The following is a 26,565-nucleotide window of genomic DNA, read 5'->3' as shown; positions in this document are numbered from 1 at the left end:
GCCGCACCCCCCAGAGAGCCGGCCTCGGCAACCACCATGGTCCTCCGCCGTTTGGGCAGATCAGACAGTGACTCCGAGATGGACTTCACCACCATTAAAAATCTTAGGAAGCAGCACACCTCTAATAAATCATCGATCAGTAAAAGAAGGAAAAAAGATAAAGGAAAATAATGATTAAGCATAATTTGTAACACTCCTTCTTTTCCATTAATCATGTTGTTGCTGCACTCTCTCAATGTCAACGGGCTCCGCACTTGTGACAGGATGAATGCGATACTGTCCAGTCCGAGCTGCGACATCCTCTGCCTCCAAGAGACGAGGTGGGATAAAAGCAGCCTTGAGGCAGCAACTAAAATATATAAAGGGGAAATATATTATAATAACGGCACTAATAAATCCTGCGTTATAGCAACCCTAATAAATAGTAATAACGTAAAGAACAGTAAAGTAATTTATAAAGACGATAAAGGTAGAATATTAATTATAGATATCGAAGTAAATAATAGCACGTATAGACTAATTAACCTATATGCCGATAACTGTGAGAAGGAAAGGAAGGGTTTGTTTAACAAATTAGGAAGATGGGTAAACAATAGAACTATAATAATAGGTGATTTTAATACAGTATTAACCAAATCAGATATTTCAATAAATAATGTATATAAAAATGACATAAGTAGAACAGCTCTTTATGATTTAATGGATAGTCACAACTTAATAGATATATGGAGGATACAAAACAAATTTAAAAGAGAATTCTCGAGGAGACAGGTGGTCAAAGGGAGACTTAGACAATCTAGGATTGACCTGTGTTTGGCTGCAGCGGACACAGTGAAACAAATCAACAACATACATTACAGTTACAATTCCTGGAGCGATCATGCCACTGTCATATGCCAACTGGGTGCTGAAGGAGGGATCAAGGGAGGAGGCACCTGGTGCCTCAACTCCAGCCTTCTAACAGACCCGGTATATATTAATAAAATTAAAAAAGTACTTAGTTATGCAAAAACAGAAATGCAAATAGATAATAATTATATAGACAGATGGGATAATATAAAAGAAAGAATTAAAAAAGTGAGTATTCATTTTAGCAAAGAGAAAAGATGGAAAGAAAAACAAGAAGAACAGAATATTAGAAAGCAGCTAGAAGAAGAAGTCATATTATTAGATAATCAAAAAAATAGAAGCTGTGAAATGTATGAATGTTACAAAAATCAATTAAACAGCATAGAAAAGAAAAAATGTAAAGGAGCAGCAATAAGGTGCAGGTTCCAAAATTTGGTGGAGGGTGAAAGGTGCACTGCGTTTTTTTTTTTTTTTTTTTTTTTTTTTGGGGTTGGAAAAACAAAAACAGAACAAAACTGTAATAGAAGAACTTAAAGATCAAGATAACAACATCCATAAAGACAAGATAAAAATATTGGAAATTATAAAAGACTATTATACAAACTTATTTAAGGAGGAGGGAAGTGATATAGAGAAAACTGAGGAAATTCTAACCTACTTAGATAAAAAGATAGATATGGAGGATAAAGTGTGGTGTGACAGCAAATTAACAAAGGAAGAAATTGAATATGCAATCAAAAACTTAAACAAAAATAAAAGTCCTGGGAGTGACGGTCTAACGGCTGACTTCTACATAAAATTTAGTGAACAGATGGCCCCCCTGTTACTCGACCTCTACCATACAATGCAAAAACAACAAGAAACACCCAAATCATTCACTACAGGTATGATAACAGTAATATACAAGAACAAAGGTGACAGAAACGAAATATCCAATTATAGACCAATAAGCTTACTAAACACAGATTACAAGATACTCTCCAAAACATTGGCCAATAGATTAAAACAGACTCTAGATCAGATAATCAGTCCAAATCAAGCATACAGTATACCAAACAGGGACATCCAAGACTCAATTGCTACAATAAGAGATACAGTAAGAGGGATGACAGTACAAGGGGCCTTCTGTTAACAATAGATTTGGAAAAGGCATTCGACAGAGTAGAACACCAGTTTTTATTTAAAGTGTTAGAGGAATTCGGTTATGGAAAAGAGTTGATTAATTGGATACAACTTCTATATAAAAATGCAAGAAGTGTAATAAAATGTAACGGAACATTAACAGAAAGTTTCCCAATTAAAAGGTCAGTGAGGCAAGGCTGCCCTTTGTCAGCACTATTATATAGTATAGTGGCAGAGCCGCTTGCTCAAGCATTAATCAAAGATAAAGAAATAATAGGAATAAAAACACCCACAAACAGTTCTATCAAAATAACACAATACGCGGACGACATTACAATAACAATCAAATCAGGGAAAGGCATAGACAAAATCATGGAACACTTCAAAACTTACAGCATGGCATCAGGAGCAAAAATAAACATAACTAAATCGGAGATAGGTATAATTGGAAAGGTGGAAGACTATGTAAATAAATGGGGATTTGGGGAAAACACGGGGTGTAGGAAAATACTGGGTGTATATATAGGAGAGAATGAGAGTGAGGCTAGGGACAGAGGGTGGAGGGAAATGATAGGGAAAGTGCAGAGTAGTCTAAATTTATGGCGAGCAAGAGGGTTAACACTGAAAGGAAAGGTAATTGTAGTTAATGCTTTGATACTGTCAAAAATTAACCACATTTTGGGAACCTGTGAGCTGCCGCAATGGGCTCTAAAAACGCTGACAGCAGCAATCTCCTCCTTCCTCTGGAGGGGAAAGGGAAATTCGATTGCTCACAGAGTGTTAATTGCTAAAAAAAGGGAGGGGGGTTTAGGACTAATTGACATCGGTGCCAAAAGAGACGCACTTAGCATCAAAATTGTTAAGAATTTTCTTGATTCGGACCGGCAGTACCCCTGGGAGGACTGGATGGCGAGCTATCTGGCTGAGTACGGGGAGAGAGACGCGTACAACCTGTGCGCCCTCCTCCCCGGAAAAGCCAGGAGCCGCCTACCTGGCTTCTACCAGGAGGTACTAGAGGCATGGGGCAAAATTCTGCCCCACCTCTGGCCCAAGTGCAGGAATAAAGAGCATGTGCTGCAGTTACCTTTCCTTGACAGTCCATTTTTTTTGTGCGGGGGGAGGGTTCTAACCAGCGGTCCTATGCGGGCTGCTGGTTTGACCAGGGTGGGAGATATAATCGATGGGAGGGGTGAGTTTAACATAGATTTAATTTGTGGAAAACTAAAAGGAAAAAATGTTAGTTATAGGAAAGGAAATATAATAAAACTTAAAGGAAAGTTTGAACAGGCTCTTGACCCTACGTGGCGGAGCATGTTGAAGGAGAAAGAGAAAGATACCAGAGCCGCCCTTCCCCAGCTACAACTCAAGCAAAAGGACATAAAGGAAATAAATACAAGAACCTGGTACCGGTCATTAATACATCTCATCAAAAGGCCCCCCACAGCAGAGAAATACTGGAAGGAAAAATACCCTAACATGGACATCTCATCTATATGGTCAAACCTGGACATACCAATTATGGACAACAATACAATAAACATGGATTTTAACATTCGACACAGAAGGATTTACACAGGGATTATATTACATCAGATCAACAAAGAAAAATATTCAAGAACATGCACCGTTTGCAATAAAGAATCAGAGGACTTGGAACATATCTTCAACACATGCACAGAATCAAAACAGTTTCAGTCATACATCAGGACCATATTAGAGACTCACTGCAACTTCACAACACACACTGATACAGATTGGTCATGGGCTTGGACATTTGGAATCACAGGAAAACACACAAACAGGAACAATACACTCATCAACTCCATCCTAGCATTCGGCAGAAAATCTTTATGGACAAGACGGAATCACCAATTATTTGACAACAAAACAATAAATGTTACAAGATATTTTCAGAACACATTCACAGCTCACCTCAGGACCATATTTCTAGCAGACCAAGACACTTTTCATCAGCAGTTCAACAGTCACAATAATTATGTAAAAGTAATGGAAGAGAAAAATGTCTTAGGGGTTTTATGTTGGGGTAGTTATTGTCTACATCTATTTTTTGTATTGTTTCTTTTATTTGGTCATCTATATGATTATTATTATTAGTTTTATTATTATTATTTTGACACATAGTGTTATGGTGGCTATGTGTCTTTTTGTTTAGTTAAAGGGGGTGTTTCATGTCTTTAATGTTGGTTTTTATGTTTGTCTTGTCAGCTTGTATGTATGTAAATTGAGAATGTGATTTTTTTTTTTTTAGTATTTCTTTTGGCACATAGTGTTATTGTGGCTATGTGTATTTTTGTTTGGTTAAAGGGGGTGTTTCATGTCTTTAATGTTGGTTTGTATGTTTGTCTTGTCAGCTTGTATGTATGTAAATTGAGAATGTGATTTATTTATTTTTTTAGTATTTCTTTTGGCACATAGTGTTATTGTGGCTATGTGTATTTTTGTTTAGTTAAAGGGGGTGTTTCATGTCTTTAATGTTGGTTTGTATGTTTGCCTTGTCAGATTGAATGTATGTAAATTGAGAATGTGATTTATTTGTTAGTATTTCTTTTGGCACATAGTGTTATTGTGGCTATGTGTTTTTTTGTTTAGTTAAAGGGGGTGTTTCATGTCTTTAATGTTGGTTTTTATGTTTGGTTTGTCAGCTGGAATGTATATAAAATAAGATCATGATATATTTTTGATAATAAAAGATAAAAAAAAAAAACACGCCCGATCTCGTCTGATCTCGGAAGCTAAGCAGTGTCGGGCCTGGTTAGTACTTGGATGGGAGACCGCCTGGGAATACCAGGTGCTGTAAGCTTTTTTTCCCTTTCAGCTGTCACCAAAGGAGGGCGCTGTTGCTCCATCACCGCACACAGGGCTTTGAGGAACAAAAGCTGCAATCATTCCAGCTGTGTCTGAATGCACGCCAGAGAGGTGGCACTGAGACGCCTCACTTTCCAAGTAGTTTTTAGGGTTCCAGTTCTCACTGTTACAGCCTGTAAAAAGCCTGCAATCATCCCGCATGTACACAAATGGCCTGAGGAACAAGGTTGCAGTCCTTCCAGCTGTGTGTTTCTCCGCAGAAAAAAAACGACTATTCCTATCAAAGTACTGTTAAAGGATAGCATGTGTTTGATGGCTGAGACACCATTATCCGCCACTCAGCTGCTGTGAGCAACTGTCAGTGGTGTCACAGCATGTTTAAATGGGCTTTCTGCGGCCTGTTTCGTAGCTTACGGCCATACCACCCTGAACACGCCCGATCTCGTCTGATCTCTGAAGCTAAGCAGGGTCGGGCCTGGTTAGTACTTGGATGGGAGACCGCCTGGGAATACCAGGTGCTGCAAGCTTTTTTTCCCTCTCAGCTGTCACCAAAGGAGGGCGCTGTTGCTCCATCACCGCACACAGGGCTTTGAGGAACAAAAGCTGCAATCATTCCAGCTGTGTCTGAATGCACGCCAGAGAGGTGGCACTGAGACGCCTCACTTTCCAAGTAGTTTTTATGGTTCCAGTTCTCACTGTTACAGCCTTTAAAAAGCCTGCAATCATCCCGCATGTACACAAATGGCCTGAGGAACAAGGTTGCAGTCCTTCCAGCTGTGTGTTTCTCCGCAGAAAAAAAAAACTATTCCTATCAAAGTACTGTTAAAGGATAGCATGTGTTTGATGGCTGAGACACCATTATCCGCCACTCAGCTGGTGTGAGCAACTGTCAGTGGTGTCACAGCATGTTTAAATGGGCTTTCTGCGGCCTGTTTCGTCGCTTACGGCCATACCACCCTGAACAGGCCCGATCTCGTCTGATCTCGGAAGCTAAGCAGGGTCGGGCCTGGTTAGTACTTGGATGGGAGACCGCCTGGGAATACCAGGTGCTGTAAGCTTTTTTTCCCTCTCAGCTGTCACCAAAGGAGGGCGCTGTTGGTCCATCATCGCACACAGGGCTTTGAGGAACAAAAGCTGCAATCATTCCAGCTGTGTCTGAATGCACGCCAGAGAGGTGGCACTGAGACGCCTCACTTTCCAAGTAGTTTTTAGGGTTCCAGTTCTCACTGTTACAGCCTGTAAAAAGTCTGCAATCATCCCGCATGTACACAAATGGCCTGAGGAACAAGGTTGCAGTCCTTCCAGCTGTGTGTTTCTCCGCAGAAAAAAAACAACTATTCCTATCAAAGTACTGTTAAAGGATAGCATGTGTTTGATGGCTGAGACACCATTATCCGCCACTCAGCTGGTGTGAGCAACTGTCAGTGGTGTCACAGCATGTTTAAATGGGCTTTCTGCGGCCTGTTTCGTCGCTTACGGCCATACCACCCTGAACACGTATGCGCGCGCAGTGGAGGCAGCCAGAAGCAAACCAGTTGGAGCAGAGAGGATCGCGGACCTCTGTTTTGGATTTATTTCATATGTTTTCTTTCTTTTCCTTTATTATCCTATTATTTTCCGTGCATCCTAAGTTAGTTTTGTGTGTGGACTTTTTCCCCCCGGCAGTTTTTACTGTTCGGGGGAGAGTTTTTCTTTATTTCTTTATGTATGGATAATAACATGGCAACGAACACGGCGACGGAAAAAACGGCTACGAAATCGGATCACGGACTTAATATAAAGCAAGCAGAAATGGGAGAGGAAGATAATGAATGGGAGCTTGTTAAAAATAAAGAGCAAAAGAGTAAGAGGAGGAATATTGAAAGAAACAGGAAAGAAAACGCGGAAGTGGCTGCCTCCGTCATGTTGGCGGGAGAGAGAGGAGAGAGAGCGCAGCAAGAGAAGGATACCGGCCGTGCGCCGCGGAACGGGACCGGCCCGAGAGCTCCTGGGGCTGGAGTTACATCGAGGGAGGCTGGGAGAGAAGGCCTGAGAAGGCCCGAGAGAAAAGGAGCTCCAGGAGCGGCGGCAGAGAAGGAGAAAGGCATGTCGGGGGGTGAGCGAGCAGCGAGCGCCGGAGCGGAAAAAGAGGGAGAGAGAGCGACGAAAACAGCTGGAGAGAGAGAGCAGCAACAGGAGACAGCGAAAGAGGAGGCCAGGAAAGCATACAACAGAGAGCTGACGGTGAGTTTGGAGGTTACTGGGAATGAGGAGGTTCCGGTCCTTGAACTAATGCGAGCGATCAGAGCTCTGTGTGGGGGGCTTATAGCGTGTAGAGCGACCGGTACCAGGAGTTATGAAATCACGATGTCTCATGTCAAGGGGAAGGAGCGGCTCCTAGATGGATTTAAAATAGGCAACTGTAATATTTTTGTGAAAGATTTATGTAATGATGAGTTGATGGTGTCTTTTTTAAATCTGCCAGCTTACATAACAGACGAAGAAATATTGCAAAAATTAGAAGGGTGGGGAGTCTCGGCCACATCCGCCATTAGGAGGCGGATGTGGCCGGGCACTCAGATAGCAGACGGCACACGTTTCCTTAAAGTAAAATTCACTGAGAAAGTACAATCACTGCCATACTCTGCACGTTTTGAAACAGCTATGGGACCAGAATATTTTAGAGTTATCCATGACAGGCAAGCGAAGGTTTGCAGGATGTGTCTCCAGCCGGGGCACATCCTGAGGGATTGTCCTGATTTTTCCTGTCACAAGTGTGGAGTACAGGGGCATTATGCTAGGGAGTGCAGCAACCAACAGAAAAAGTCTAAAAAATGTGAGGTGTGCTGGAACCCAGTGAATGAATGCAATTGCAATTATAGTGAATCTGAAGTGGTGGTGGAGTCCGGATCGGAGGAGCTTTATAGTGAAGCGGAGGACATGAGTGAGGAGGAGGAGGAAGGAGAGGAGGCCGGAGTGGGGGGCAGCGGCACCACGGACGGAGCTGGCAGAGAGGCTCTCTCTCAGGGGGGGGCTCTGAGTCCTACTAATGCTGCACAGAGCTTAAATCTGGAAATTGGCTCAAGTATGGATGGTCTGAGCATAGACTCAGGCCTACACCAGGGAGTAGGGGGCAGAGGCGGCAATGGGCTCGTGGAGAGGCCAGAGCCATCTCAAGCCTCAGACTCAATGGAAGTGGGGGAAACCCCGAGTGACCTGCAGCCTGTGGCAGCCGCACCCCCCAGAGAGCCGGCCTCGGCAACCACCATGGTCCTCCGCCGTTTGGGCAGATCAGACAGTGACTCCGAGATGGACTTCACCACCATTAAAAATCTTAGGAAGCAGCACACCTCTAATAAATCATCGATCAGTAAAAGAAGGAAAAAAGATAAGGGAAAATGATGATTAAGCGTAATTTGTAACAATCCTTTCTTTTCCATTAATCATGTTGTTGCTGCACTCTCTCAATGTCAACGGGCTCCGCACTTGTGACAGGATGAATGCGATACTGTCCAGTCCGAGCTGCGACATCCTCTGCCTCCAAGAGACGAGGTGGGATAAAAGCAGCCTTGAGGCAGCAACTAAAATATATAAAGGGGAAATATATTATAATAACGGCACTAATAAATCCTGCGGTATAGCAACCCTAATAAATAGTAATAACGTAAAGAACAGTAAAGTAATTTATAAAGACGATAAAGGTAGAATATTAATTATAGATATCGAAGTAAATAATAGAACGTATAGACTAATTAACCTATATGCCGATAACTGTGAGAAGGAAAGGAAGGGTTTGTTTAACAAATTAGGAAGATGGGTAAACAATAGAACTATAATAATAGGTGATTTTAATACAGTATTAACTAAATCAGATATTTCAATAAATAATGTATATAAAAATGACATAAGTAGAACAGCTCTTTATGATTTAATGGATAGTCACAACTTAATAGATATATGGAGGATACAAAACAAATTTAAAAGAGAATTCTCAAGGAGACAGGTGGTCAAAGGGAAACTCAGACAGTCTAGAATTGACCTGTGTTTGGCTGCAGCTGACACAGTGAAGCTAATTAACAACATACATTACAGTTACAATTCCTGGAGCGATCATGCCACTGTCATTTGCCAACTGGGTGCTAAAGGAGGGATCAAGGGAGGAGGCACCTGGTGCCTTAACTCCAGCCTCCTAACAGACCCGGTATATATTAAAAAAATCAAAAAAGTACTTAGTTATGCAAAAACAGAAATGCAAATAGATAATAATTATATAGAAAGATGGGATAATATAAAAGAAAGAATTAAAAAAGTGAGTATTAATTATAGCAAAGAGAAAAGATGGAAAGAAAAACAAGAAGAACAGAATATTAGAAAGCAGCTAGAAGAAGAAGTCATATTATTAGATAATCAAAAAAATAGAAGCTGTGAAATGTACGAATGTTACAAAAACCAATTACACAGCATAGAAAAGAAAAAATGTAAAGGAGCAGCAATAAGGTGCAGGTTCCAAAATTTGGTGGAGGGTGAAAGGTGCACTGCGTTTTTTTTGGGGTTGGAAAAACAAAAACAGAACAAAACTGTAATAGAAGAACTTAAAGATCAAGATAACAACATCCATAAAGACAAGATAAAAATACTAGAAATTATAAAAGACTATTATACAAACTTATTTAAGGAGGAGGGAAGTGATATAGAGAAAACTGAAGAAATATTAACCTACTTAGATAAAAAGATAGATATGGAGGATAAAGTGTGGTGTGACAGCAAATTAACAAAAGAAGAAATTGAATATGCAATCAAAAACTTAAACAAAAATAAAAGTCCTGGGAGTGACGGTCTAACGGCTGACTTCTATATCAAATTTAGTGAACAGATGGCCCCCCTGTTACTCGACCTCTACCATACAATGCAAAAACAACAAGAAACACCCAAATCATTCACCACAGGCATGATAACAGTAATATACAAGAACAAAGGTGACAGAAACGAAATATCCAACTATAGACCAATAAGCCTGCTAAACACAGATTACAAGATACTTTCCAAAACATTGGCTAATAGATTAAAACAGACTCTAGATCAGATAATCAGTCCAAATCAAGCATACAGTATACCAAACAGGGACATCCAAGATTCAATTGCAACAATAAGAGATACAGTAAGAGGGATGACAGTACAGGGGGGCCTTCTGTTAACAATAGATTTAGAAAAAGCTTTCGATAGAGTGGAACACCAGTTTTTATTCAAGGTTTTAGCAGAATTAGGTTATGGGCAAGGTTTTATAAATTGGATACAGCTTCTTTACAATAATGCAAAAAGTGTAATAAAATGCAATGGTACAATAACAGACAGTTTCCCAATAAAAAGATCAGTGAGGCAAGGTTGCCCATTATCAGCGCTATTATATAGCATAGTGGCAGAACCGCTAGCTCAAGCAATAATTAAAGACAAGGAAATAGTAGGAATAAAAACACCCACAAACAGTTCTATCAAAATAACACAATACGCGGATGACATTACAATAACAATCAAATCAGGGAAAGGCATAGACAAAATCATGGAACACTTCAAAACTTACAGCATGGCATCAGGAGCAAAAATAAACATAACTAAATCGGAGATAGGTATAATTGGAAAGGTGGAAGACTATGTAAATAAATGGGGATTTGGGGAAAACACGGGGTGTAGGAAAATACTGGGTGTATATATAGGAGAGAATGAGAGTGAGGCTAGGGACAGAGGGTGGAGGGAAATGATAGGGAAAGTGCAGAGTAGTCTAAATTTATGGCGAGCAAGAGGGTTAACACTGAAAGGAAAGGTAATTGTAGTTAATGCTTTGATACTGTCAAAAATTAACCACATTTTGGGAACCTGTGAGCTGCCGCAATGGGCTCTAAAAGCGCTGACAGCAGCAATCTCCTCCTTCCTCTGGAGGGGAAAGGGAAATTCGATTGCTCACAGAGTGTTAATTGCTAAAAAAAGGGAGGGGGGTTTAGGACTAATTGACATCGGTGCCAAAAGAGATGCACTTAGGATCAAAATTGTTAAGAATTTTCTTGATTCGGACCGGCAGTACCCCTGGGAGGACTGGATGGCGAGCTATCTGGCTGAGTACGGGGAGAGAGACGCGTACAACCTGTGCGCCCTCCTCCCCGGAAAAGCCAGGAGCCGCCTACCTGGCTTCTACCAGGAGGTACTAGAGGCATGGGGCAAAATTCTGCCCCACCTCTGGCCCAAGTGCAGGAATAAAGAGCATGTGCTGCAGTTACCTTTCCTTGACAGTCCATTTTTTTTGTGCGGGGGGAGGGTTCTAACCAGCGGTCCTATGCGGGCTGCTGGTTTGACCAGGGTGGGAGATATAATCGATGGGAGGGGTGAGTTTAACATAGATTTAATTTGTGGAAAACTAAAAGGAAAAAATGTTAGTTATAGGAAAGGAAATATAATAAAACTTAAAGGAAAGTTTGAACAGGCTCTTGACCCTACGTGGCGGAGCATGTTGAAGGAGAAAGAGAAAGATACCAGAGCCGCCCTTCCCCAGCTACAACTCAAGCAAAAGGACATAAAGGAAATAAATACAAGAACCTGGTACCGGTCATTAATACATCTCATCAAAAGGCCCCCCACAGCAGAGAAATACTGGAAGGAAAAATACCCTAACATGGACATCTCATCTATATGGTCAAACCTGGACATACCAATTATGGACAACAATACAATAAACATGGATTTTAACATTCGACACAGAAGGATTTACACAGGGATTATATTACATCAGATCAACAAAGAAAAATATTCAAGAACATGCACCGTTTGCAATAAAGAATCAGAGGACTTGGAACATATCTTCAACACATGCACAGAATCAAAACAGTTTCAGTCATACATCAGGACCATATTAGAGACTCACTGCAACTTCACAACACACACTGATACAGATTGGTCATGGGCTTGGACATTTGGAATCACAGGAAAACACACAAACAGGAACAATACACTCATCAACTCCATCCTAGCATTCGGCAGAAAATCTTTATGGACAAGACGGAATCACCAATTATTGGACAACAAAACAATAAATGTTACAAGATATTTTCAGAACACATTCACAGCTCACCTCAGGACCATATTTCTAGCAGACCAAGACACTTTTCATCAGCAGTTCAACAGTCACAATAATTATGTAAAAGTAATGGAAGGGAAAAATGTATGTCTTAGGGGTTTTATGTTGGGGTAGTTATTGTCTACATCTATTTTTTGTATTGTTTCTTTTATTTGGTCATCTATATGATTATTATTATTAGTTTTATTATTATTATTTTGACACATAGTGTTATGGTGGCTATGTGTCTTTTTGTTTAGTTAAAGGGGGTGTTTCATGTCTTTAATGTTGGTTTTTATGTTTGTCTTGTCAGATTGAATGTATGCAAATTGAGAATGTGATTTATTTTTTGTTAGTATTTCTTTTGGCACATAGTGTTATTGTGGCTATGTGTCTTTTTGTTTGGTTAAAGGGGGTGTTTCATGTCTTTAATGTTGGTTTGTATGTTTGTCTTGTCAGCTTGTATGTATGTAAATTGAGAATGTGATTTATTTGTTAGTATTTCTTTTGGCACATAGTGTTATTGTGGCTATGTGTATTTTTGTTTAGTTAAAGGGGGTGTTTCATGTCTTTAATGTTGGTTTTTATGTTTGTTTTGTCAGCTGGAATGTATATAAAATAAGATCATGATATATTTTTGATAATAAAAGATAAAAAAAAAAAACACGCCCGATCTCGTCTGATCTAGGAAACTAAGCAGGGTGGGGCTTGGTTAGTACTTGGATGGGAGACCGCCTGGGAATACCAGGTGCTGTAAGCTTTTTTTCCCTCTCAGCTGTCACCAAAGGAGGGCGCTGTTGCTCCATCACCGCACACAGGGCTTTGAGGAACAAAAGCTGCAATCATTCCAGCTGTGTCTGAATGCACGCCAGAGAGGTGGCACTGAGACACCTCACTTTCCAAGTAGTTTTTAGGGTTCCAGTTCTCACTGTTACAGCCTGTAAAAAGCCTGCAATCATCACGCATGTACACAAATGGCCTGAGGAACAAGGTTGCAGTCCTTCCAGCTGTGTGTTTCTCTGCAGAAAAAAAACAACTATTCCTATCAAAGTACTGTTAAAGGATAGCATGTGTTTGATGGCTGAGACACCATTATCCGCCACTCAGCTGGTGTGAGCAACTGTCAGTGGTGTCACAGCATGTTTAAATGGGCTTTCTGCGGCCTGTTTCATCGCTTACGGCCATACCACCCTGAACACGCCCGATCTCGTCTGATCTCGGAAGCTAAGCAGGGTCGGGCCTGGTTAGTACTTGGATGGGAGACCGCCTGGGAATACCAGGTGCTGTAAGCTTTTTTTCCCTCTCAGCTGTCACCAAAGGAGGGCGCTGTTGCTCCATCACCGCACACAGGGCTTTGAGGAACAAAAGCTGCAATCATTCCAGCTGTGTCTGAATGCACGCCAGAGAGGTGGCACTGAGACGCCTCACTTTCCAAGTAGTTTTTAGGGTTCCAGTTCTCACTGTTACAGCCTGTAAAAAGCCTGCAATCATCCCGCATGTACACAAATGGCCTGAGGAACAAGGTTGCAGTCCTTCCAGCTGTGTGTTTCTCCGCAGAAAAAAAAAAACTATTCCTATCAAAGTACTGTTAAAGGATAGCATGTGTTTGATGGCTGAGACACCATTATCCGCCACTCAGCTGGTGTGAGCAACTGTCAGTGGTGTCACAGCATGTTTAAATGGGCTTTCTGCGGCCTGTTTCGTTGCTTACGGCCATACCACCCTGAACACGCCCGATCTCGTCTGATCTCGGAAGCTAAGCAGGGTCGGGCCTGGTTAGTACTTGGATGGGAGACCGCCTGGGAATACCAGGTGCTGTAAGCTTTTTCCCTCTCAGCTGTCACCAAAGGAGGGCGCTGTTGCTCCATCACCGCACACAGGGCTTTGAGGAACAAAAGCTGCAATCATTCCAGCTGTGTCTGAATGCACGCCAGAGAGGTGGCACTGAGACGCCTCACTTTCCAAGTAGTTTTTAGGGTTCCAGTTCTCACTGTTACAGCCTGTAAAAAGCCTGCAATCATCCCGCATGTACACAAATGGCCTGAGGAACAAGGTTGCAGTCCTTCCAGCTGTGTGTTTCTCCGCAGAAAAAAAAAAACTATTCCTATCAAAGTACTGTTAAAGGATAGCATGTGTTTGATGGCTGAGACACCATTATCCGCCACTCAGCTGGTGTGAGCAACTGTCAGTGGTGTCACAGCATGTTTAAATGGGCTTTCTGCGGCCTGTTTCGTCGCTTACGGCCATACCACCCTGAACACGCCTGATCTCGTCTGATCTCGGAAGCTAAGCAGGGTCGGGCCTGGTTAGTACTTGGATGGGAGACCGCCTGGGAATACCAGGTGCTGTAAGCTTTTTTTCCCTCTCAGCTGTCACCAAAGGAGGGCGCTGTTGCTCCATCACCGCACACAGGGCTTTGAGGAACAAAAGCTGCAATCATTCCAGCTGTGTCTGAATGCACGCCAGAGAGGTGGCACTGAGACGCCTCACTTTCCAAGTAGTTTTTAGGGTTCCAGTTCTCACTGTTACAGCCTGTAAAAAGCCTGCAATCATCCCGCATGTACACAAATGGCCTGAGGAACAAGGTTGCAGTCCTTCCAGCTGTGTGTTTCTCCGCAGAAAAAAAAAAACTATTCCTATCAAAGTACTGTTAAAGGATAGCATGTGTTTGATGGCTGAGACACCATTATCCGCCACTCAGCTGGTGTGAGCAACTGTCAGTGGTGTCACAGCATGTTTAAATGGGCTTTCTGCGGCCTGTTTCGTCGCTTACGGCCATACCACCCTGAACACGCCCGATCTCGTCTGATCTCGGAAGCTAAGCAGGGTCGGGCCTGGTTAGTACTTGGATGGGAGACCGCCTGGGAATACCAGGTGCTGTAAGCTTTTTTTCCCTCTCAGCTGTCACCAAAGGAGGGCGCTGTTGCTCCATCACCGCACACAGGGCTTTGAGGAACAAAAGCTGCAATCATTCCAGCTGTGTCTGAATGCACGCCAGAGAGGTGGCACTGAGACGCCTCACTTTCCAAGTAGTTTTTAGGGTTCCAGTTCTCACTGTTACAGCCTGTAAAAAGCCTGCAATCATCCCGCATGTACACAAATGGCCTGAGGAACAAGGTTGCAGTCCTTCCAGCTGTGTGTTTCTCCGCAGAAAAAAAAAACTATTCCTATCAAAGTACTGTTAAAGGATAGCATGTGTTTGATGGCTGAGACACCATTATCCGCCACTCAGCTGGTGTGAGCAACTGTCAGTGGTGTCACAGCATGTTTAAATGGGCTTTCTGCGGCCTGTTTCGTAGCTTACGGCCATACCACCCTGAACACGCCCGATCTCGTCTGATCTCGGAAGCTAAGCAGGGTCGGGCCTGGTTAGTACTTGGATGGGAGACCGCCTGGGAATACCAGGTGCTGTAAGCTTTTTTTCCCTCTCAGCTGTCACCAAAGGAGGGCGCTGTTGCTCCATCACCGCACACAGGGCTTTGAGGAACAAAAGCTGCAATCATTCCAGCTGTGTCTGAATGCACGCCAGAGAGGTGGCACTGAGACGCCTCACTTTCCAAGTAGTTTTTAGGGTTCCAGTTCTCACTGTTACAGCCTGTAAAAAGCCTGCAATCATCCCGCATGTACACAAATGGCCTGAGGAACAAGGTTGCAGTCCTTCCAGCTGTGTGTTTCTCCGCAGAAAAAAAAAACTATTCCTATCAAAGTACTGTTAAAGGATAGCATGTGTTTGATGGCTGAGACACCATTATCCGCCACTCAGCTGGTGTGAGCAACTGTCAGTGGTGTCACAGCATGTTTAAATGGGCTTTCTGCGGCCTGTTTCGTAGCTTACGGCCATACCACCCTGAACACGCCCGATCTCGTCTGATCTCGGAAGCTAAGCAGGGTCGGGCCTGGTTAGTACTTGGATGGGAGACCGCCTGGGAATACCAGGTGCTGTAAGCTTTTTTTCCCTCTCAGCTGTCACCAAAGGAGGGCGCTGTTGCTCCATCACCGCACACAGGGCATTGAGGAACAAAAGCTGCAATCATTCCAGCTGTGTCTGAATGCACGCCAGAGAGGTGGCACTGAGACGCCTCACTTTCCAAGTAGTTTTTAGGGTTCCAGTTCTCACTGTTACAGCCTGTAAAAAGCCTGCAATCATCCCGCATGTACACAAATGGCCTGAGGAACAAGGTTGCAGTCCTTCCAGCTGTGTGTTTCTCCGCAGAAAAAAAAAACCTATTCCTATCAAAGTACTGTTAAAGGATAGCATGTGTTTGATGGCTGAGACACCATTATCCGCCACTCAGCTGGTGTGAGCAACTGTCAGTGGTGTCACAGCATGTTTAAATGGGCTTTCTGCGGCCTGTTTCGTTGCTTACGGCCATACCACCCTGAACACGCCCGATCTCGTCTGATCTCGGAAGCTAAGCAGGGTCGGGCCTGGTTAGTACTTGGATGGGAGACCGCCTGGGAATACCAGGTGCTGTAAGCTTTTTTTCCCTCTCAGCTGTCACCAAAGGAGGGCGCTGTTGCTCCATCACCGCACACAGGGCTTTGAGGAACAAAAGCTGCAATCATTCCAGCTGTGTCTGAATGCACGCCAGAGAGGTGGCACTGAGACGCCTCACTTTCCAAGTAGTTTTTAGGGTTCCAGTTCTCACTGTTACAGCCTGTAAAAAGCCTGCAATCATCCCGCATGTACACAAATGGCCTGAGGAACAAGGTTGCAGTCCTTCCAGCTGTGTGTTTCTCCGCAGAAAAAAAAAAACTATTCCTATCAAAGTACTGTTAAAGGATAGCATGTGTTTGATGGCTGAGACACCATTATCCGCCACTCAGCTGGTGTGAGCAACTGTCAGTGGTGTCACAGCATGTTTAAATGGGCTTTCTGCGGCCTGTTTCGTCGCTTACGGCCATACCACCCTGAACACGCCCGATCTCGTCTGATCTCGGAAGCTAAGCAGGGTCGGGCCTGGTTAGTACTTGGATGGGAGACCGCCTGGGAATACCAGGTGCTGTAAGCTTTTTTTCCCTCTCAGCTGTCACCAAAGGAGGGCGCTGTTGCTCCATCACCGCACACAGGGCATTGAGGAACAAAAGCTGCAATCATTCCAGCTGTGTCTGAATGCACGCCAGAGAGGTGGCACTGAGACGCCTCACTTTCCAAGTAGTTTTTAGGGTTCCAGTTCTCACTGTTACAGCCTGTAAAAAGCCTGCAATCATCCCGCATGTACACAAATGGCCTGAGGAACAAGGTTGCAGTCCTTCCAGCTGTGTGTTTCTCCGCAGAAAAAAAAAAACTATTCCTATCAAAGTACTGTTAAAGGATAGCATGTGTTTGATGGCTGAGACACCATTATCCGCCACTCAGCTGGTGTGAGCAACTGTCAGTGGTGTCACAGCATGTTTAAATGGGCTTTCTGCGGCCTGTTTCGTTGCTTACGGCCATACCACCCTGAACACGCCCGATCTCGTCTGATCTCGGAAGCTAAGCAGGGTCGGGCCTGGTTAGTACTTGGATGGGAGACCGCCTGGGAATACCAGGTGCTGTAAGCTTTTTTTCCCTCTCAGCTGTCACCAAAGGAGGGCGCTGTTGCTCCATCACCGCACACAGGGCATTGAGGAACAAAAGCTGCAATCATTCCAGCTGTGTCTGAATGCACGCCAGAGAGGTGGCACTGAGACGCCTCACTTTCCAAGTAGTTTTTAGGGTTCCAGTTCTCACTGTTACAGCCTGTAAAAAGCCTGCAATCATCCCGCATGTACACAAATGGCCTGAGGAACAAGGTTGCAGTCCTTCCAGCTGTGTGTTTCTCCGCAGAAAAAAAAAAACTATTCCTATCAAAGTACTGTTAAAGGATAGCATGTGTTTGATGGCTGAGACACCATTATCCGCCACTCAGCTGGTGTGAGCAACTGTCAGTGGTGTCACAGCATGTTTAAATGGGCTTTCTGCGGCCTGTTTCGTTGCTTACGGCCATACCACCCTGAACACGCCCGATCTCGTCTGATCTCGGAAGCTAAGCAGGGTCGGGCCTGGTTAGTACTTGGATGGGAGACCGCCTGGGAATACCAGGTGCTGTAAGCTTTTTTTCCCTCTCAGCTGTCACCAAAGGAGGGCGCTGTTGCTCCATCACCGCACACAGGGCTTTGAGGAACAAAAGCTGCAATCATTCCAGCTGTGTCTGAATGCACGCCAGAGAGGTGGCACTGAGACGCCTCACTTTCCAAGTAGTTTTTAGGGTTCCAGTTCTCACTGTTACAGCCTGTAAAAAGCCTGCAATCATCCCGCATGTACACAAATGGCCTGAGGAACAAGGTTGCAGTCCTTCCAGCTGTGTGTTTCTCCGCAGAAAAAAAACAACTATTCCTATCAAAGTACTGTTAAAGGATAGCATGTGTTTGATGGCTGAGACACCATTATCCGCCACTCAGCTGGTGTGAGCAACTGTCAGTGGTGTCACAGCATGTTTAAATGGGCTTTCTGCGGCCTGTTTCGTCGCTTACGGCCATACCACCCTGAACACGCCCGATCTCGTCTGATCTCGGAAGCTAAGCAGGGTCGGGCCTGGTTAGTACTTGGATGGGAGACCGCCTGGGAATACCAGGTGCTGTAAGCTTTTTTTCCCTCTCAGCTGTCACCAAAGGAGGGCGCTGTTGCTCCATCACCGCACACAGGGCATTGAGGAACAAAAGCTGCAATCATTCCAGCTGTGTCTGAATGCACGCCAGAGAGGTGGCACTGAGACGCCTCACTTTCCAAGTAGTTTTTAGGGTTCCAGTTCTCACTGTTACAGCCTGTAAAAAGCCTGCAATCATCCCGCATGTACACAAATGGCCTGAGGAACAAGGTTGCAGTCCTTCCAGCTGTGTGTTTCTCCGCAGAAAAAAAAAAACTATTCCTATCAAAGTACTGTTAAAGGATAGCATGTGTTTGATGGCTGAGACACCATTATCCGCCACTCAGCTGGTGTGAGCAACTGTCAGTGGTGTCACAGCATGTTTAAATGGGCTTTCTGCGGCCTGTTTCGTTGCTTACGGCCATACCACCCTGAACACGCCCGATCTCGTCTGATCTCGGAAGCTAAGCAGGGTCGGGCCTGGTTAGTACTTGGATGGGAGACCGCCTGGGAATACCAGGTGCTGTAAGCTTTTTTTCCCTCTCAGCTGTCACCAAAGGAGGGCGCTGTTGCTCCATCACCGCACACAGGGCTTTGAGGAACAAAAGCTGCAATCATTCCAGCTGTGTCTGAATGCACGCCAGAGAGGTGGCACTGAGACGCCTCACTTTCCAAGTAGTTTTTAGGGTTCCAGTTCTCACTGTTACAGCCTGTAAAAAGCCTGCAATCATCCCGCATGTACACAAATGGCCTGAGGAACAAGGTTGCAGTCCTTCCAGCTGTGTGTTTCTCCGCAGAAAAAAAACAACTATTCCTATCAAAGTACTGTTAAAGGATAGCATGTGTTTGATGGCTGAGACACCATTATCCGCCACTCAGCTGGTGTGAGCAACTGTCAGTGGTGTCACAGCATGTTTAAATGGGCTTTCTGCGGCCTGTTTCGTGGCTTACGGCCATACCACCCTGAACACGCCCCTTTCAGGAAGTGAGTTGAGTGAGTACCGAGAGTTAGAAGCTATCATAAAATATCCCTGTTCATTTTTGTTTTTGTTCGTTGTATCCGTTGTCTGTAGTTGTGTTGTTTTGTTTTTGTAGTTTTCCCCCGACAGCCCTGCTGTTTGGGGGACTTTATTTTCCCTTTTTGAAATGTTTGGGACGGACCACATGGCAAACAAAACTGGACCGGCAATGACACAGGAGAAACGGATTACGGACAATGGACTTAAGGAGAAAACAATCTTTGAAAAAAGATTAACCCTACTGGTGGATATAGACGGAAATGACAGGATAACTATGATGGAGCTGCTCAAGAAAGTGAAGGAAGTGTGTGGAGAGGTTATAGGCTGTAGATTCAAGAATCCTAAAAGCTATGAACTGACCATGAAAACTGAAGAAGGGAAAGCAAAAATTATGGACGGTCTGAAAATACAAAATAACACGGTAATGGCAAGGGAAATCAATAACGATGAGATGGTTGTATCATTTATTAACTTGCCTACATATATAGATGACGAAACGATACTGAGCAAATTGCGTGACTGGGGAGTGAGCCCAGTATCCAGGATAAGGAGACGGATGTGGCCGGGTACAAACATTGCAGACGGGACACGATTTTTAAAAGTAAAGTTTACAGAATTTGTCAAGTCGCTTCCGTACTCCACAAAATTTGAAACAGCAGGAGGAGCGGAGCACTTCAGAGTAATCCATGACAGGCAGGTGAAAGTCTGCCGGCTATGTATCCAGCCAGGACACATAGTAAGAGACTGCCCGGATTTCACCTGTTTCAAATGTGGCAAACAAGGACATTACGCCAGAGAGTGCGCAGAGAAGCAGCAGGAGGAGCAGCAGCAGGAGAAGGAGCAGGAGAAGGAGCAGACGGGAGAAGGAGTTTGGAGCCAGGAGACGATCGACGGAGAGGATCAAAGCCGGAGCGGAGATGGTGAAGAAGACGCGACTTCAGGACTGGAAGGAGAGGGAGAGGAGAGGATGCAGGAGGAAGAGGAAGAGGAAGAGGAGCAGGACGGAGAGGTAGAGACTGTAATGGAGACGCCGACGGAAGGAGAGAAAGACACAGAGACTGACAAAGGAGGGGAGAGAGACGCAGAAGCCAGAGGGACGGGAGGAGGGATGAACGGGGAAACAAGCGGGGTAAGGATGGTGGAAAAGGGGGGAAAGGGAATGAGTGGGGGTGCGGGGGTGAGTGGGATGGAGTGGGAGGTATCGGATATAACTGCGAGTGAGGACGATAACATGGAGAAAGTGGGAGAGGTGAGGAAAAGACCTAAAAGTAAGAGGCATAGTAAGAGACTGGAAAAAGTAAAAAAGAAAGCCGCTAAATGATAAGCACTCATGTTGACATCCCTTTTAATACTGCTAATGGCGCTCAGCTTTTCCTCCTTCAATAGTAATGGGCTTAGAGACCGAGACAGGAGACAGCAAACCTTGCTGGTGTGTGATGCAGATATTGTATGTTTACAAGAGACTCACTGGGATGATGTGTGTGTGAGAGAGACTGAGAGAGAATGGATGGGTGAGATGTATGTGAACAACGGGGGAGACAAATCAAGGGGGGTGGCAATCTTAGTAAAGAGGGGAGTGATTGAGAATGTTAGAAAGTGTTTGGATGATGGGGAAGGGAGAATGATTGGTATTATATTTGAGCACATGGGGAAAAAGTTTCAGTTAATTAATTTATATGCACCTAATGAGGAGAGAGAGAGAAGGGGTTTTTTTGAGAGGGTGGGAGGAGTGTGTGAGGACAACTGTATGATTGTGGGTGATTTCAATGTGTGGTGTGGAAGGTTGGATGCGTCATCGAGTGTATGTTATAGGAGTGATTCATCGAGGGGTGTGTTGAGAAAGGTGATGAGAGAAAGAGGGATGATTGATGTGTGGAGAGAGAGGAATCCAGAGGGGAGGGTTTTTTCCAGGAGACAAGTAGTGAGAGGGGTTTTAAAACAGAGTAGGATAGATTTAGTTTTGGGAGCAAAGGGCATAGTTGATAGGATAGGAAAGATAGAGTATAAAGTAACTGCACTTAGTGATCACATGGTGTTAGAGTTTAGTTTAAAACAACAAATTGAAAGGAGGGGAGGTGGTGTGTGGTGTCTGAATGGTGAACTAGTGAAAGATGAACTATATAAAAAGAAAGTGAGAGAATGTATAAACATGAGAATGAATGACAGTATGTATGAGGAGGATGTTGGGGGGTGGTGGGAGAATTTGAAAATAGAAATTAAAGAGTTGAGCATAAATTATAGTAGATGTAGGAATAGGAGAGCGAGAGAGAGAGAGAGAAAACTGAAGGAGGAGTTAGAAAGAGAGGTAGAGAGGATAGATGAGGAGGAGTGTGATCTGAAGAATTATATAAGAATTAAAGAAGAGCTGAAGGAGATAGAACAGAGGAAGTGTAAGGGAGCAATAGTCAGGAGTAGGGCAAGACATGTGATTGAGGGAGAGAAATGTACAGGGTATTTTTTAGGGCTAGAGAAAACAAAGCAGAAGAGGAATTATTTAGAACAGGTAGAAGGAAAGGAGGGAGAGAAAATTACAGATTTTGTAGGGATAGCAGAAAGGGTAGAAGAATTTTACAGGGAATTATTTAGGGCAGGAGAAGTGGATGAAGAGAGCATGAGGCAGGTGTTAGAGAAAGTAGAAGTGAAGGTGAGTGATGATGATAGGGAGATGTGTGAGGGTAACATAGGGACAGGAGAAATAGAAGCAGCCATAGCAGGGTTAGGTAGGAATAAAAGTCCAGGGATAGATGGTATTATTGGGGAGTTTTATATAGAATTTAGGGAGGAATTAGTGCCAGTGTTAGATAGATTGTTTAGATGGATAGAAGAGAAGGATAGGATGAAAGCAGATATGTCGACAGGGCTAGTTAGCATCATATATAAGAAAGGGAATAGGGATAGATTAGAAAACTACAGACCACTTACAATGCTGAACACAGATTACAAGATATTAGCACGGGTGTTAGCCAACAGGATTAAAAGAGTAATTGGGAGGGTGGTAGGGAGCACGCAGGCTTATAGTATACCAGGTAGGGATATAGCAGACACAGTAAGTAGCATTAGAGACACAATAGAGTATATGAAGAAAGGAAAGGGAGGGATTGTAGTAAGTTTAGATTTAAATAAGGCATTTGATAGGGTAGATCACACTTATTTGTACAGGGTGTTGGAGAAAATGGGTTTTGGGCATAGGTTAGGTGGATGGATTAGGAGGATGTATGAGGGGGCACACAGCTGTGTTAAAATTAATGGTATAGTCACAGACACATTTAGGTTAGAAAGGTCAGTTAGGCAAGGGTGTCCAATGTCAGCACTGCTGTACTCACTGTCAGCTGAACCACTCGCACTACTATTAAGGCAAAACAATAAAATCAGGGGGATAGAGCTACCAGGAGGACAAGAGAGTTTATTATATCAATATGCAGACGACACAACAGTCACAGTGAAGGACAGGGAAAGTATAGTTGAGGTATTAGATAGTTTAGAGCTGTATGGGAGGGCATCAGGGGCTAAAGTTAACATAGAGAAGTCAGAGATCATGTATATAGGAGAGGATAGCATAGGAAGGGTGGAGATAGGGTTAAAAGAGAAGCAGGATTATTTCAGAGTGTTAGGTGTTAATTTAGGGATAAAGGATAAGGAAGGGAGAGATATGCAATATGAAGGGATAATGAATAGTATTAGGAAGACATTAGGGTTTTGGAAGCGCAGAGGGTTAGGGTTGAAAGGGAAGGTGGTAGTTGTGAATGCGTTAGTGATGAGTAAGTTGGTGTATGTAATGAATGTGTTAGATGTACCTGAGAGAGTGATGAAGGAGGTGGAGAGAGTAGTGAGTGAGTTTCTGTGGGATGGGAAGGGAGTTAGAATAGCCAGGGAGGTGATGGAGAATGAGTATGAGGATGGAGGACTGAAACTGATTAATTTAGAAAAGAAGAAGAAAGCACTTAGGGTGAAAATGATGGTGAGGTATTTAAGGAACAACAGGGATCATACATGGAAGGTGTTTTTAAAAGAAGCGATTGATAAATGTGGAGGGTGTGGAGATAGTGCAGTGTTTATGGAACTGAAGAAAGGAATGTTGAGTGAGGTGTCTGATTTTTATAAGGAGGTGTTGGGATCATGGGGTGAGTTTGTGAAGTGTGTGAAGTATGAATGTAAGAATGTAAAGCAAGTATGGGAGCAGCCGGTGTTTTTAAATCCAAAAATCACATGGGAAGGAGAAGCACTTTATAACAGGTTGATGTGGAGGGCTGGGTTTAGGAAGGTGAGGGATTTAGTATATGAATATGTACCAGGGTTTATGAGGGCACAGGTGGTAGTTGATGAGGTGAGGGGCAGGGGGGATGAAATGTGGATGGGTACAGCAGAGGGGATGATGGACAAGATAAAGGGAGGGATGCCCAGAGAGTGGATGGAAATGATTGAGAGAGAGAATGTGGTGGATGAGGAAGGAGAGATTGAGATGTATGTAGGAGAAAGTGAGAAGAGAGTGAATCTGATGAGTGTGAAAACCAGAGTGTTGTATAAATGTTTAAGAGGGGGGGATGTGAGGAGACCAGCTGCAGAGAAAGTATGGATGAGAGTGATGAATGACATGGATGTGAAAAGAATATGGATGAATCTGAGAGTGAAATGGAATAGTAGTGAATGTGAGAATTTTGATTTTCTTTTAAGACACAACAGGGTTTTTAATAATTTAATTATAAGTAAGTTTGACGTGAATGTGAAGAAAGAATGTGATGTATGTGGAGTGGAAGTTGAAACATGTATGCATGAGTTTGTTGAATGTGAGGAGTTGCAGAGGTATTTTGAGAGATTGAAGGAGTTAATTAACAGGTGTTGGAATGAAAGATATGTAGAGAGAATGGAGTGGAAGGAATTGTGGTTGTTTGGAGTGGAAGGAAGAATGAAAGGGGTGAGTCTCTTGAACTACACATTGAGCCATGCAAGGTTTGCAGTCAAACTGAGGAGGAATCTGGCCCATTATGAGAAGAGGAAAGCTGACGTCTGGAGCATATTTAGGAGTGGATTGAAGAGGGATGTCAACATGATGTACAGATCAGTAGATAGTGAGGAATTTGAGAGAGGGTTCATTATGGGGAGTACCCTCATCAGGATTGGGGAAGATGGAGAGGTACAGATGGACTGGGGCGAGCAGTCTTGCCTCTCCAGTGAATTTTTTTAGAGTGTGGTTTGTTTTGGTTTTCGGTGTTTTTTGTTTTTTGTTGTTTGTTTTTCTCCTTTTTCCTTTTTTTTTAATTTGCTTTTTGTTTAGTTTGTTTATTTATTTATATATTTATTTTTTTTGTTTTGGCCTGAGTGTTTTGGCTACAGGCTTGCGTAGAGTATAATTTGTGGTTTTTTATGGTTTTTCTTTTTGCGTGTTTTTCCTTTTTATTGTCTGGGTTCTTATTTTTATTTCTTTTTTTTGGCCTGAGGGTTTTTGCTGCAGGCTGTATGTGGAGAAAGATTTGTGTGTACTCTATTTTGTTGTGTATTTTCTTTATGTTGGTTTGTTTTGGGTTTTTTATTTGGCCTGAGCGTTTTGGCTGCAGGCTACACAAACATAAATATTTGTGAGTATTTTATTTTGTTGTGTATTTTCTTTAAGGTGTCTGGGTTTTGTTTTATTTATTTGGCCTGAGTGTTTTGGCTGCAGGCTACACAAACAAAGATTTGTGAGAATTTTATTTTGGTGTATATTTTCTTTATGGTGTCTGGGTTTTTTTTTTCATTTATTTGGCCTGAGTGTTTTGGCTACAGGCTTTATGTGACAAATGAATTGAGTTTATTTTTGTTTTGTTTAGTATTTTCTTTCTGTTGTTCTCTTTGTAAATAACATGTCTTGTAAAAACTTATATTTTTGATAATAAAAAGAAAAAAAAACAAAAAAAACACGCCCGATCTCGTCTGATCTCGGAAGCTAAGCAGGGTCGGGCCTGGTTAGTACTTGGATTGGAGACCGCCTGGGAATACCAGGTGCTGTAAGCTTTTTTTCCCTCTCAGCTGTCACCAAAGGAGGGCGCTGTTGCTCCATCACCGCACACAGGGCTTTGAGGAACAAAAGCTGCAATCATTCCAGCTGTGTCTGAATGCACGCCAGAGAGGTGGCACTGAGACGCCTCACTTTCCAAGTAGTTTTTAGGGTTCCAGTTCTCACTGTTACAGCCTGTAAAAAGCCTGCAATCATCCCGCATGTACACAAATGGCCTGAGGAACAAGGTTGCAGTCCTTCCAGCTGTGTGTTTCTCCGCAGAAAAAAAACAACTATTCCTATCAAAGTACTGTTAAAGGATAGCATGTGTTTGATGGCTGAGACACCATTATCCGCCACTCAGCTGGTGTGAGCAACTGTCAGTGGTGTCACAGCATGTTTAAATGGGCTTTCTGCGGCCTGTTTCGTGGCTTACGGCCATACCACCCTGAACACGCCCCTTTCAGGAAGTGAGTTGAGTGAGTACCGAGAGTTAGAAGCTATCATAAAATATCCCTGTTCATTTTTGTTTTTGTTCGTTGTATCCGTTGTCTGTAGTTGTGTTGTTTTGTTTTTGTAGTTTTCCCCCGACAGCCCTGCTGTTTGGGGGACTTTATTTTCCCTTTTTGAAATGTTTGGGACGGACCACATGGCAAACAAAACTGGACCGGCAATGACACAGGAGAAACGGATTACGGACAATGGACTTAAGGAGAAAACAATCTTTGAAAAAAGATTAACCCTACTGGTGGATATAGACGGAAATGACAGGATAACTATGATGGAGCTGCTCAAGAAAGTGAAGGAAGTGTGTGGAGAGGTTATAGGCTGTAGATTCAAGAATCCTAAAAGCTATGAACTGACCATGAAAACTGAAGAAGGGAAAGCAAAAATTATGGACGGTCTGAAAATACAAAATAACACGGTAATGGCAAGGGAAATCAATAACGATGAGATGGTTGTATCATTTATTAACTTGCCTACATATATAGATGACGAAACGATACTGAGCAAATTGCGTGACTGGGGAGTGAGCCCAGTATCCAGGATAAGGAGACGGATGTGGCCGGGTACAAACATTGCAGACGG

General features: G+C 43.4%; 14 non-coding genes across 14 annotated transcripts; all 14 read left to right on the top strand.

Moving 5' to 3' along the window:
* The first annotated feature begins 5,205 nt into the window (after positions 1-5,205).
* Positions 5,206-5,324, top strand: LOC128369896 (5S ribosomal RNA). Its single transcript, XR_008322060.1, has one exon. It is a non-coding gene; the product is annotated as a 5S ribosomal RNA (ribosomal RNA).
* Positions 5,325-5,736: 412 nt separating this feature from the next.
* LOC128370673 (5S ribosomal RNA) lies at positions 5,737-5,855 on the top strand. The gene has a single exon (XR_008322760.1). It is a non-coding gene; the product is annotated as a 5S ribosomal RNA (ribosomal RNA).
* A 7,196-nt stretch (positions 5,856-13,051) lies between these two features.
* On the top strand, positions 13,052-13,170 carry LOC128370210 (5S ribosomal RNA). The gene has a single exon (XR_008322322.1). It is a non-coding gene; the product is annotated as a 5S ribosomal RNA (ribosomal RNA).
* A 413-nt stretch (positions 13,171-13,583) lies between these two features.
* On the top strand, positions 13,584-13,702 carry LOC128370209 (5S ribosomal RNA). Its single transcript, XR_008322321.1, has one exon. It is a non-coding gene; the product is annotated as a 5S ribosomal RNA (ribosomal RNA).
* A 411-nt stretch (positions 13,703-14,113) lies between these two features.
* On the top strand, positions 14,114-14,232 carry LOC128370524 (5S ribosomal RNA). The gene has a single exon (XR_008322620.1). It is a non-coding gene; the product is annotated as a 5S ribosomal RNA (ribosomal RNA).
* A 413-nt stretch (positions 14,233-14,645) lies between these two features.
* LOC128370207 (5S ribosomal RNA) lies at positions 14,646-14,764 on the top strand. Its single transcript, XR_008322319.1, has one exon. It is a non-coding gene; the product is annotated as a 5S ribosomal RNA (ribosomal RNA).
* A 412-nt stretch (positions 14,765-15,176) lies between these two features.
* LOC128370206 (5S ribosomal RNA) lies at positions 15,177-15,295 on the top strand. Its single transcript, XR_008322318.1, has one exon. It is a non-coding gene; the product is annotated as a 5S ribosomal RNA (ribosomal RNA).
* A 412-nt stretch (positions 15,296-15,707) lies between these two features.
* LOC128370205 (5S ribosomal RNA) lies at positions 15,708-15,826 on the top strand. The gene has a single exon (XR_008322317.1). It is a non-coding gene; the product is annotated as a 5S ribosomal RNA (ribosomal RNA).
* A 413-nt stretch (positions 15,827-16,239) lies between these two features.
* On the top strand, positions 16,240-16,358 carry LOC128370200 (5S ribosomal RNA). Its single transcript, XR_008322312.1, has one exon. It is a non-coding gene; the product is annotated as a 5S ribosomal RNA (ribosomal RNA).
* A 413-nt stretch (positions 16,359-16,771) lies between these two features.
* Positions 16,772-16,890, top strand: LOC128370188 (5S ribosomal RNA). Its single transcript, XR_008322301.1, has one exon. It is a non-coding gene; the product is annotated as a 5S ribosomal RNA (ribosomal RNA).
* Positions 16,891-17,303: 413 nt separating this feature from the next.
* Positions 17,304-17,422, top strand: LOC128370177 (5S ribosomal RNA). The gene has a single exon (XR_008322290.1). It is a non-coding gene; the product is annotated as a 5S ribosomal RNA (ribosomal RNA).
* Positions 17,423-17,835: 413 nt separating this feature from the next.
* Positions 17,836-17,954, top strand: LOC128370165 (5S ribosomal RNA). The gene has a single exon (XR_008322279.1). It is a non-coding gene; the product is annotated as a 5S ribosomal RNA (ribosomal RNA).
* A 413-nt stretch (positions 17,955-18,367) lies between these two features.
* On the top strand, positions 18,368-18,486 carry LOC128370154 (5S ribosomal RNA). The gene has a single exon (XR_008322268.1). It is a non-coding gene; the product is annotated as a 5S ribosomal RNA (ribosomal RNA).
* A 413-nt stretch (positions 18,487-18,899) lies between these two features.
* LOC128370143 (5S ribosomal RNA) lies at positions 18,900-19,018 on the top strand. The gene has a single exon (XR_008322264.1). It is a non-coding gene; the product is annotated as a 5S ribosomal RNA (ribosomal RNA).
* The last annotated feature ends 7,547 nt before the right edge of the window (positions 19,019-26,565 follow it).

Source organism: Scomber japonicus, chromosome 12, assembly GCF_027409825.1.
Source record: "Scomber japonicus isolate fScoJap1 chromosome 12, fScoJap1.pri, whole genome shotgun sequence".
NCBI lineage: Eukaryota > Metazoa > Chordata > Actinopteri > Scombriformes > Scombridae > Scomber > Scomber japonicus.
This window is presented reverse-complemented; position numbering and strand designations above follow the sequence as displayed.